At 40.3% G+C, this 10,565-nt stretch overlaps 1 long non-coding RNA gene across 1 annotated transcript; it reads left to right on the plus strand.

Annotated features, from left to right (window-relative positions):
- The first annotated feature begins 440 nt into the window (after positions 1-440).
- On the plus strand, positions 441-6,759 carry LOC143412711 (uncharacterized). Its single transcript, XR_013093251.1, has 2 exons — positions 441-2,362; positions 3,350-6,759. It is a non-coding gene; the product is annotated as an uncharacterized LOC143412711 (long non-coding RNA).
- Positions 6,760-10,565: the final 3,806 nt, after the last annotated feature.

Below are 10,565 nucleotides of genomic sequence, written 5' to 3' on the forward strand. Positions count from 1 at the left end.
CCAAGAAGAATATCCAAGTCATATAAAAAGGAGAGAACTACAAAGGCAGCGTTGTTAAAAACAGCACTAACTCTCTAAACTGCACCAACTCTCTTTGGAGACTACTGGATTTGACTGGGTAACCATAACTACCTCTGAGTTAAAAAGCATTTTTGTTAAGGTCCCTGTGGCTTGGACCCAGGGTTTTGAGTTGGGGTTTTTTTGTGAGTTCTGTTTTGGTTTTGTTTTACGTTCAGCTCTTTAGTTTTCTGATTGTTGATCATTTGTTCCTGTATGAATTTTGAGTTTTGTTATTTCATGCCCTAGGCCCTTGTCTTGCTCTTGTTTATAGGTTTGTTAGTTCCATTTTGTGATTGCTCTGTTTCCCAATATCTGCCTGGTTTTCGATGTGTTCTGTCTCTGTGGTTGTTTAGTCTCCCTGATTAGTTGTGTCAAGTTAGTCATATCTCTATGCTAAGTTTCTATATCTAAAAACTGTTTCATGTTAACAGTTCATTTGTAGATTCTGTTCAGCTGTGTTCCCTAGGTGTTTCCACCCTGCCCTTACCTTACATGTGTATTTAAGTCTTTGGCACATCATCATCATATCTGCTCACGCTGTTCTCTCCTTCTGTGCCCGAGTATTTTGCATTTTTGAATGCTTGTGTACTAGCAATAAAGCTGCCCTTTAAGTTTATGTTTAGTCTCACAAGTCCTGGATTTGGCTCCATTCCCTGCCTACCACACAGCAGCACTGTGACAATTATATTGGTTAACAGTGGGAGTTGCATTCACATGCTCTGTAATGAGAACAGAAGAGAGAGACGTTTTGCTGAATCAGCAGAAAACATTTCATTCACGTTACAAAGCAGTTCAATATTTTTTTTAAAAAGTCAGCACACTTGGAACAGATAGCACAAGACACATAATTACTGCTGTTTGACCACGTCCCCTATCAAAAAGCTGTGTTGTGCACTTTCTTCAGCATTCTGTCACAGTATCTCTGCAGAAGAGGGACAATGTCCTGGCCAAATGCAGAAAGTATTGGGCTACTTTAAACACATTCCAGTAAGTGGTGCAGAATTAGAACTGCAATAAATTGAACATGGACAAAAGAAACAGTCACTTATACAAGGCATTCCAACCAGAAGTAATTTGACTCTGAACATGGCAAAAAGCATCCACAGAAACGAGCAGCCACTGCAGGATGTCCTCTCTACAAACAACACCAAGACTGCCAAACTATAGCTGCAGAGGTTGGAAACCCAGAATATATATTTTACATAATTTATTTTCCACTGTATTGTCTGACTGCATGTAAGAGAGAAATAGTGTCCGTAAGTTAGCAATGTGTCCGTCAGGAACAATTGGCTCTGGGAGCTGGCTTTTTAAAAATGGGATCTAGTTCCTGCCAGAGTCAGAGAAGCTTTTCTTTTCTTTTCTTTCCCTTATGCCCCCCCACGTAATTGGCCAACTACATAATGTATTCACACCAAACAGCCATTGGTCCGTGCTGAGCAGGAAGGGGAGGGGCAGAGTTACTAACTGAACGCACACACATGCGTGTGTGTATGTGTGCTGAGACTTGTGTGTGTGAGAGAGATTGAGAACAACACATGCTACATAGATAACAAGCTGGCTATAGGTTCCTCTTGTTTCTTCTCTTCTTTCTGGGGGAGAACTCGGCCATTAGTATGCTGGCAGATACACCAGTTCCTCATCAGATTCCAATTAATTCCCAATACTTAAATACCAGTTGGTGTTCCAGAATCTGCCAGACAATCTGCTACTGCCAAATGGTAAATCAGCCTCCAAAGATTTTTTTGTGGTTATTATTTTTCCTTCACGCTGACCCTTGTATGCCATTTTCAGTTATCCTGCCTCAAGAGCAAATTTAGATGACCCAGCAGCTCCCCAGAAATAAAGTCAAAATATTTCTATCACCCACTGGGGTCTGGCTGCAATATACATCATAAACCTCACCTTCTCCATGTTAGTGGATGGGACTTGGGTCAAAGTAAAACAAAAATGTTCTCCTCAGACACATTTCTCCTAAAGATGCTTGCTGTCTTTACTAATAGTTCTTATCATGTTGATTTGTGTTCAAGGGGTATTGTTTTACTTGAGTTTGATTCTAATTACTAACTTGCTATAATCTGCGTGCAACGTAATCATGACAGCTTTGACTGGCAGCGGCATTCACAGAGAAACTTGTGTGTCTCTCTCTGTTCGAGAACGGCAGATAGAACGGGACACTAAGAGAGAAGGTCCAGTGTTTACTTTCCAAAACCATGGCTGACTGTTTCAAAGTGACAGCATGAGTTGTTCTGCAGTAAACTGAACTAACCGACAGAAGGACCCGAGGCTCCACCACACTTTTCTGGTAAGTAAAATGTGTGTTTTTAAGCTAATCAGTAATTATTGTCAGCTGTCAGGGAAAGCTGTGCTCATCTGGTAATCTGTGGGGGTCTTTTCTCTGTATGTATTATTGTAGGGACTACTGACTGTTGTTGTGATTTGGTGCAGTATAAATTAATTTAATTAAATTTAATTAAATTTAATTTATTGTATAGGTAGATATATAGGTATATATATAGGTACAGTGTATAGGTACATATATATAATTTATTCATTGGGAATGAATAGCAAAAAAGAAAAGATGTATACAGTCTAGAGAAATATGTACAAAACAATAGAAAGGCACACAATGGAGAGCAAATAGCTTGGAGGAAAAGCAAAGAAAAGAGTTGGTCTGAATAGAGTCTGTATGAAAGTGGCCTGAGTGATGAGGGTGAGACCATGGTTCAGATTAGTGAGGTGGGTGATTGTGTTTGTTTGCAATCTCAATGGCCCAGAGGAAGAAACTGTTAGCGAGTCTCGAGGTGTGGGACCTGATTGACCTGAGCGATCAGAGGGCAGTGGGTCAAACAGGTGGTGGGCCGGGCCATTATCACCCATAATGGCCCAGGTTTTCCTGAGACAGAAGGATCTGGCGACAGCCTGCAGGGTTGGCAGAGGGTAGCTAATGATTTTTTGGGCAGTGTTAATTACCCTCTGTGCAGCCTTCCTGTTCTCTGTAGTGGCCCTTGAATACCAAACACTCAGGCAGTAGGAGGGCACTCTCTCCACTGAGGAGCAGTAGAAGGCCAACAGCAGCTTGTGGTCCCGGTTCTTCTTTCTCAGGACAGGGAATAAGTTCAACTGCTGTTGGGCCTTCTTTACCAGGGCGCTGGTGTTGTGGGTTTGGGAGGGGAGGGGGGGGGATCTGTAGGTGGTCCAGTTTGGTGTTGAGGATGTCTGATATTATGGTGTTGAACACTGAGCTGTAGTCCATGAAGAGCATCCTCACATAGCTCTTTGTGTTCTCCAGATGGCTCAGCGCTCTCTAAAGGGTCATCGTGATGGCATCCTAAGTGGACCAATTTGCTCTGTCTTTTTGGGAATCAGAATGCTGGTGGATGCCTTCAGACAGGGGGGAACCGTGGCATGAGTCAGGGAGAAGTTGAACAGAGTGGTGAGGATCTCTGGCAGCTGGGATGCCATCAAAGCTGGCAGCTCGCCTGGGGTTCACTGCTCTTAATCTCCTCCTGACCTCATGTTCCTGGAGGAGGAAAGGGGGTGAGCTGGGTGGGGGGTAGCTGCAGGTGGAGAACCTCTCCTGGTCCCTTAACACCAGCTCCTTAACTAAGAAGTCCCAACAGCATCTCTACTTCCCGAGGAACCCGAGAAAAGCCCATCTCCCACCACCCATTCTCACCACCTTTTACAGAGGGACTATCGAGAGTGTCCTGAGCAGCTGCATCACTGTCCGGTATGGTAACTGCACTGTATCAGATCGCACTACCCTACCAGGAATAGTGAGAACAGCTGAGAAGATCACTGGAGCCGCTCTTCCCTCCATCACAGACACCTATTGCACCCGCTGCATCTGCAAAGCCAATAACGTTGTGAAAGACCTCACACACAGTCTTCACCCTGCTGCCTTCTGGAAAGAGGTACCAGAGCATTCGGGCCCTCACTGCCAGACTGCGAAACACACACGCATACCTTCATACATCAAGCTACTTTTTGCACAATGCTCAGTGTTTTGCTCAGTTTGTCATTGTTGCACTGTTCTATTGTACTGTTATGTTTGCACACTCTTTTTTGCATCGTTCTGTTATGCCTGCTGTTGCACTGTCTTTGTTTTGGGGTTTGTCTTTTGCAGTTTTTGCACACTTGCACTTTATGTAGTCCTGTGTTGATTATCTGTTATATGTAGCACCATGGTCTTGGAGGAATGTTATCTTGTTTCACTGTGTACTGTACCACTGCACCTGGCTAAAATGACAATCATCCAGCCTTGTTTTAATGACCCATGTGCTTTGACAATCCAACCACCTCTCTCTGCTCCTCATCCCTACCTACATCCCCCTCAGGAAACAGACCCTCAAAGTCAAATAACTGTTGACCAAAGTGCTGTACATTCAAAATAATTGAAAGAGATAAAAACATAGGAAGTCATGAATTTTTAAAAAAAGTATAAAATGTGAAGATTTGATTAAGAAATACGATAAATAAAGTACAAACTCATTCTGATTTAGAAGAAAAGGAATAAAAGTGGGTTTTCACACAGGTTTTGAAAGTGTCTTGGGGAGGTCCTGATGTGAAGGGGCAGTTTGTTCCACAGTTTAGGAGCAGTCACAGCAAAGGCCCGATCTCCTCTGTGCTTTAACCTGGACCTCGGGACAGCTAGGAGCATTTGATCCGCAGACCTCAATGATCTTGCGAGAGTGTACCAGTTCAAAAGATCAGAAAGTTATGAGGGTGCTAATCCGTCCAATGCCTTGAAAAATGAATAATAGAATCTTAAAATCTGGCAGCTATTGTAAGGATGCTAGTATAGGAGATATGTGGTCTTGCTTGTGTGTGCCAGTTAGTTACAGTACAAGTTATTTGGATGCGTTACCATTTTGTCAAGGTCTAAAAGGAGAGTCGGACTGTTACCCGCAGATGAGAGGAAACTGAACTGAAGCATCAAGGCTAAAGTCTGCCATGAAGTGGAAACTGCTAAAACACCAGCATCATTGTCACAAAAAAACTAATTTTGTATTTACATGAACTGATAATGGTGCCAAAGAAGATTTTGCTACAAAATCAACACCTTCAAGTGAAAATTGTGGAAGAAATACCTTCTGGACAAGTTTTATGGTTTGACAAAAGTCAATGCAAACATCTACGTGCCTTTGTTTATTTAATTTTTGACTGTGCAGATTTGTCAGTGTATAAATTACATTACAATGCAACAACTACTACTGTGCCCCAGACAGTGAACTTTGAACAGACTTCCAAGTATAACAGAAACTATTTGGGTGTCCAGTCTGCAGCCCTGAAAAGGACTATATTTAAGACTTAAAGATGAGGCTTTTAAACTTAAGAACACTGGCAAAATGTGTTGTGTTCCTTTAAATTGGTTGGTCTCCCATATGTATAATTAAAAGTTAAAGAAAGAAATAGAGTTTAGAATGTATTTGTTACCAAAACTTAAACAAGTGTAAATGTCTTTCATTGAATAGAGGAATCCACATTAAAGGGATAATCTGCTAAAAGGGTTATATGCCCTACTTGAATGATGATCAGCGATAGAGACAAATGTAATAAAATAAAACTCATATTGCAGACTGACAAAAATGTATCTCTGTGAGAAACAAAATAAATTAGAAAATGGAAATTAAAAAAAAAACTTTGGTTCTTTTATCTATTGATAATGATACTATCTATTAAAACTCCTTTTTAAAAGGAAGACTCAGGGAGAGGTAGCCATCTGACCGGTTGGGGGAGATGGGAGGAAGACGGGATAAAAGATACACTGTGGAAGACAGCCAGAGATTAACAACACAACACGAATCGATTAATTAACAAATTATAAGGCAACAGTATTAAAAGCTCCAAAAACTAAAGATACCTTTGGTTTAAGTATTTGCTTCATAAAACTGAAAAAATGACAAATTTGGTTAATTTGTCATTTAGGCCAACTGTTATTCCATCAGCTTGGAAGGTGGCTACTGTGACCCCAATTATTAAATAAGGGAAAAAACAAATACGATTTATTTACTGAAATCATGTAATGTAATTTTATGAACTGCTGACAAAGGTGAAATATGGTTTTTACCAAGAGTCATGAAAGAACACCGTCATCTCTGAAGAAACTACTAATACTACTACTTTGCAGTCTTTGTCCCGTCTAGGAGTTAACAAAAGTTCTTGCACTCAATTTAAATGCTTCATGTCCATGAAAAAACACTAGACATCCACACTGAAGTTGTGCAACCATCAGCAAAACAAGCACTGTGGGACTTTTTTGTATACGCTTGGGAAAATGTGAAAAGCACAGAGTGAAGCCCAACCTCTATACTGCCTCTTTTAAGATTCGCTTTGATAGATACTGTGCCAAAGTTGGAATGAAAAGCTCATTTTGTCTCTTCTGAACAGCTAAGTACCCAGAAACACCTCTGAGGTCTCCTCTCAATCCCACTTCTCTGTTTTGTGAAAAAGCAATATGCTTTTAACATTGTCTGCTTGTTTGGCTTAGGGTGTAATCCTTTTTTTATTTAAAAAAGCTCAAAGCAGTTGTGTATTACAATAGTGGTTCTGAGAAATGCCAAGTGTCTTTGCAACCTTTGCATCTGTCTCCCAGCCAAAGTGAAGCATCAAGGTGCTGTAAAGCTATGCTTTCTTTTACAATGTAAAGAAAGGCACCATTTACAAAGGCAAGAAAATAAAACCTTATATGTCAGACGATATAGTCTCTGGTAATTTACATGCAGTTTCAACATATCCCACCATTCAAATTCCATTTCTAAGTGTACTGTCATTGATTTTAACATGTAAAATGCTAAATGAGGCCTATAGAGAAGGTATGTAGCTGTTGTGTTTTTGCACATTGAAGCATTTAATGGACTGACCTCAGAGTGAGTTTATATCCAGCACTGGGAAGACTGGCAACTGTCTTGAATTGTGAATAATCTTTCAGAATGACAGGATTCAACATGTTTGGAAATGATAATATAAAGCATCCCAACCCCAACAATTTCTTCTCTAAGGTCATTGGTGATATCTTTGACAATGTCTTAACACAGTTTGATGCTCCAGATGAACCAATTTCCCAAACTTTTGCTTTTATAGATGTGGTCACATAAATTTACTTGCTTTCCCTTGCTCCTCCTTTCCCCCTTAATTCCTATGGAAGCAATATATGTTGGGGGGGAAAGAGTGGAGTTCCATTCACTCCATCCTTTCAACTCCCAATACTCCGTATTGGTGAAGAGTTTTCCAGTACCACGAATTGGATTGCAGATGGAAATGCATTTTTCCTACAAATGTGGCACAATTTAAAGGAAAATAACCAGGTTTTCCAGCAGTAAAAGATTTATCTCCAAGAAACATTGTTGGAACAAAGAAATAATCTACCAAACACAAATTTTCTTACTATTCGCGCTAAGTTTTTTTCCAGCACTTCTGTTATCAGTCACTCACTCAAACTGCAGAGGCTTGCAGAATATCAGAACCTTACAAACACACTCTAATATCTGCATCTTATCATCTATTGTAACGAAACAGTCATTATATTACAACTAAATGCAGACTGACCCACAACCAAGCAGCAGCTGAAGGTGGCTGCAGTAAAGATCTAAGAGTGTAGGGAGAGGAAACATTTGTTGATATCCATGGGTTGTAGACTTCAGGCAACTCTCACTCTGTGTGTGTGTGTGTGTGTGTGTGTGTGTGTGTGTGTGTGTGTGTGTGTGTGTGTGTGTGTGTGTGTGTGTGTGTGTGTGTGTAATTGGGTCAACAAGAAACACAATGTGCTTTTCTAATACCCAGCTAAAACCATTGCTGCAGGCCAAAAGAGCAACATTGTAATTACCAGTTGCAAAGATGCCAATACTGGTAAAAATGAAGGTGAGAGACTGACACTGATTTTACTAGCTACACTATTCTACTTTCTGACGTTCCTCGAGAAAGGATGTGGGAATGGTAATGAGTGCTTTAACTAATTTACTTGTCATTGTTATTTTAGACTCAGCTGTATAATTTAAAGTGTTTATACTCAGGTGCAGGTGTCCATATGTTATTGTCTCTCCCAAGCCACCTCTTTCAGCTTATCTGGAGAAACACAGAGGTGCTCCCAGGCCACCCGAGCATATCCTGTGCTTGCCCCATGGCCTCCTCCTGGTGGGACATGCCTGAAACATCTCATTCAAAAGGCACCCAAGAGGGATCCTAGTCAGAAACCCGAACCAATTCAATTGTCTCCTTTTGATGGGAGAAGAGCATCTCTACTATGAGCCCCTCTCAAAAGACTGAACTCCTCAACCTATCTGTAAGACAGAGGCCAGCCATACCATGATGAAAACCACTTTTTGGCACTAATATCTGCAATCTGTTTGCTTTTAAGCTCAGCTCTCTCTTCACCATGAGGGACCAGTACAGTGTCTGCATCACTGCAGCCATGCCCTGATGCATTTGCCAGTCTCTCACTCCCCTCTCCCCTCACTTGTGAACAAGAACTCAAGATCCCAAAACTCCTCCATTAGGGATAGCAACTCATCCATGCTCCAGGGCAACCTAATATCATGGCAAAGCTTGTAATAGACATGCTAGTCCACCATGTCTATTTGACCCTTTGCCTCTCCAAAGTGTGAAATGGGTATGCATGCAGATGTTGCATTACCAGCATAGGGAGATTAAATGAAAGCCAAGAAGTGGTAAGCAAAAAACTAAAACAAATAAAGTACATTCCAGGATCCTTAATCACCAAAAACCATTAAGCTGCAATAGGCCTGCAGTCTGAGTAATTGAGTAATAGCATAATCACCTGGCTAGAAATAGTTTGTATTTCTGTTCATTCTTTTGTAAATGCATTTTATTAAAACTTTTACTAGCTACATTTAAACACAACAATCTGTACTTTCTACTCCTCACGGACTCAACAGTGTCATGTATAGTGTTTATACCAGGGAGCTAAACTGGGCCAGAAGGAGTGCAGGTGTCTATATGTTACTGTCAGTTTCTAGCTAGCGCTATAGAAGAGGAATAAACATAAAGGGTGTAACGTTTCTACACAACATAATGTTTGTAAAGTGTTTGGATCAGCTCAACAAACATCAGGAAACGCACAAACTGTTCGTGTGTGGTTTGTCGTACAGTGTGTTGCTTGCTAAAGCTCCAGATACTGGATTTCCAGGAAGAGAAAGAAATGAAAGCTAATTTCACTCACAGATGGAGAAAGATGTAAGAAAAGACAGGAGAAGAGCAGAAGAAGAGAGGATTTATATATCCATAGACCTGGAAATGAGATGCCCAACACAACACAATTACTGGGGTTCTTAATGTGCTGTCTTATTGTCAGTGAAGACAGAATAAACAAAAATGTCTCTTTTTCTCTTTACACATGTCCAACAAGAAGAATATGGATTTGTCCTAAACTTTGGCAGCAAGAGATGAAATGTGGCAAATTAACAGAATGAAAAATAAATAAAACAAAAAATGCACCAGAGAAATACAAGATATAAAAGAAATGCAAGAAATATGGCAGTGGCGTCGGATTCCACAGCAATATCTCCGCTCACCCTGGACACTGGAGTACACTGATGATCTTGCAACTTATTCCCTACATGAAGAAAATGGCCGCCCTGCAGTACGCATGCAGGTCTTCGATTAATTGCCAAAAATATGACGTTTTCTTGACAATCAAAAAACAGGAAGTCCCAAGATGCATTGTTTTGGGGGAACTGCAGTCAACTTTTAAGCACAAAACATCCAGATCACAAAGAAACTAGCACAAACAATAAAATTAAATTACTCAATAACATTGTTGCTGTAACATACACCTTAAAGGAATATTTATTTAACTTAAGTGAACTTTAACAGGAAGAAACCTTCAGCAGAACCAGGCTCAGGGTGAGATAAAGAGCAGCAGGTCAGCTGATCACAGCCTGTACACAGAAAATCTACTGGAGCTCACATTAGAAATTATTGTAAGCTGTTAGTATTTTCCCAATGCTGTGCCACAACAACAGATTTCAGTGTTCCCCCATTTGCCAAATCTCACTATAAACCCTGATTTTACTCATTAAGGTGTGGAAGCAAATTCTCTTTTACTGCTTGTATCCTAAATAACACATTCAAGCTGAGTACATTAATTTGGCTTAAGATTCTCATGCATTATTATTATATTTGTTTTACATTGAAATAAGAGAAGGTCCAGTTACCTGTGCGTAAAAATAGCTGGTGGAATTGTCCTTCAAGGAGCTATTTTTTATTGTCTTACATTGAGTACAATTCAGAGACTGCACTTTTTGACTTTAGTTTAAGTAAAGAAGTTGAGTAAGTACTTTACCTTTTACTGGAGTATTTTTAAACACAAGTATCTACTTAAGCACAGAATGTCTGTATGTTTGTCACCTCTGTGTAGTTAATGTCATAATTAAAATTGAAAGGGTATGGTGGGATGCATATGGTCTTACTGCTAAATCCCAAGTAAGTTAAGAGTAAGTTCAGTTGTGCTGAGGGCTTGGGATCTATCCTTAGATGCCCTTAGAAGA

This window comes from Maylandia zebra, linkage group LG15 (assembly GCF_041146795.1).
Source record: "Maylandia zebra isolate NMK-2024a linkage group LG15, Mzebra_GT3a, whole genome shotgun sequence".
Taxonomy (NCBI): Eukaryota; Metazoa; Chordata; class Actinopteri; order Cichliformes; family Cichlidae; genus Maylandia; species Maylandia zebra.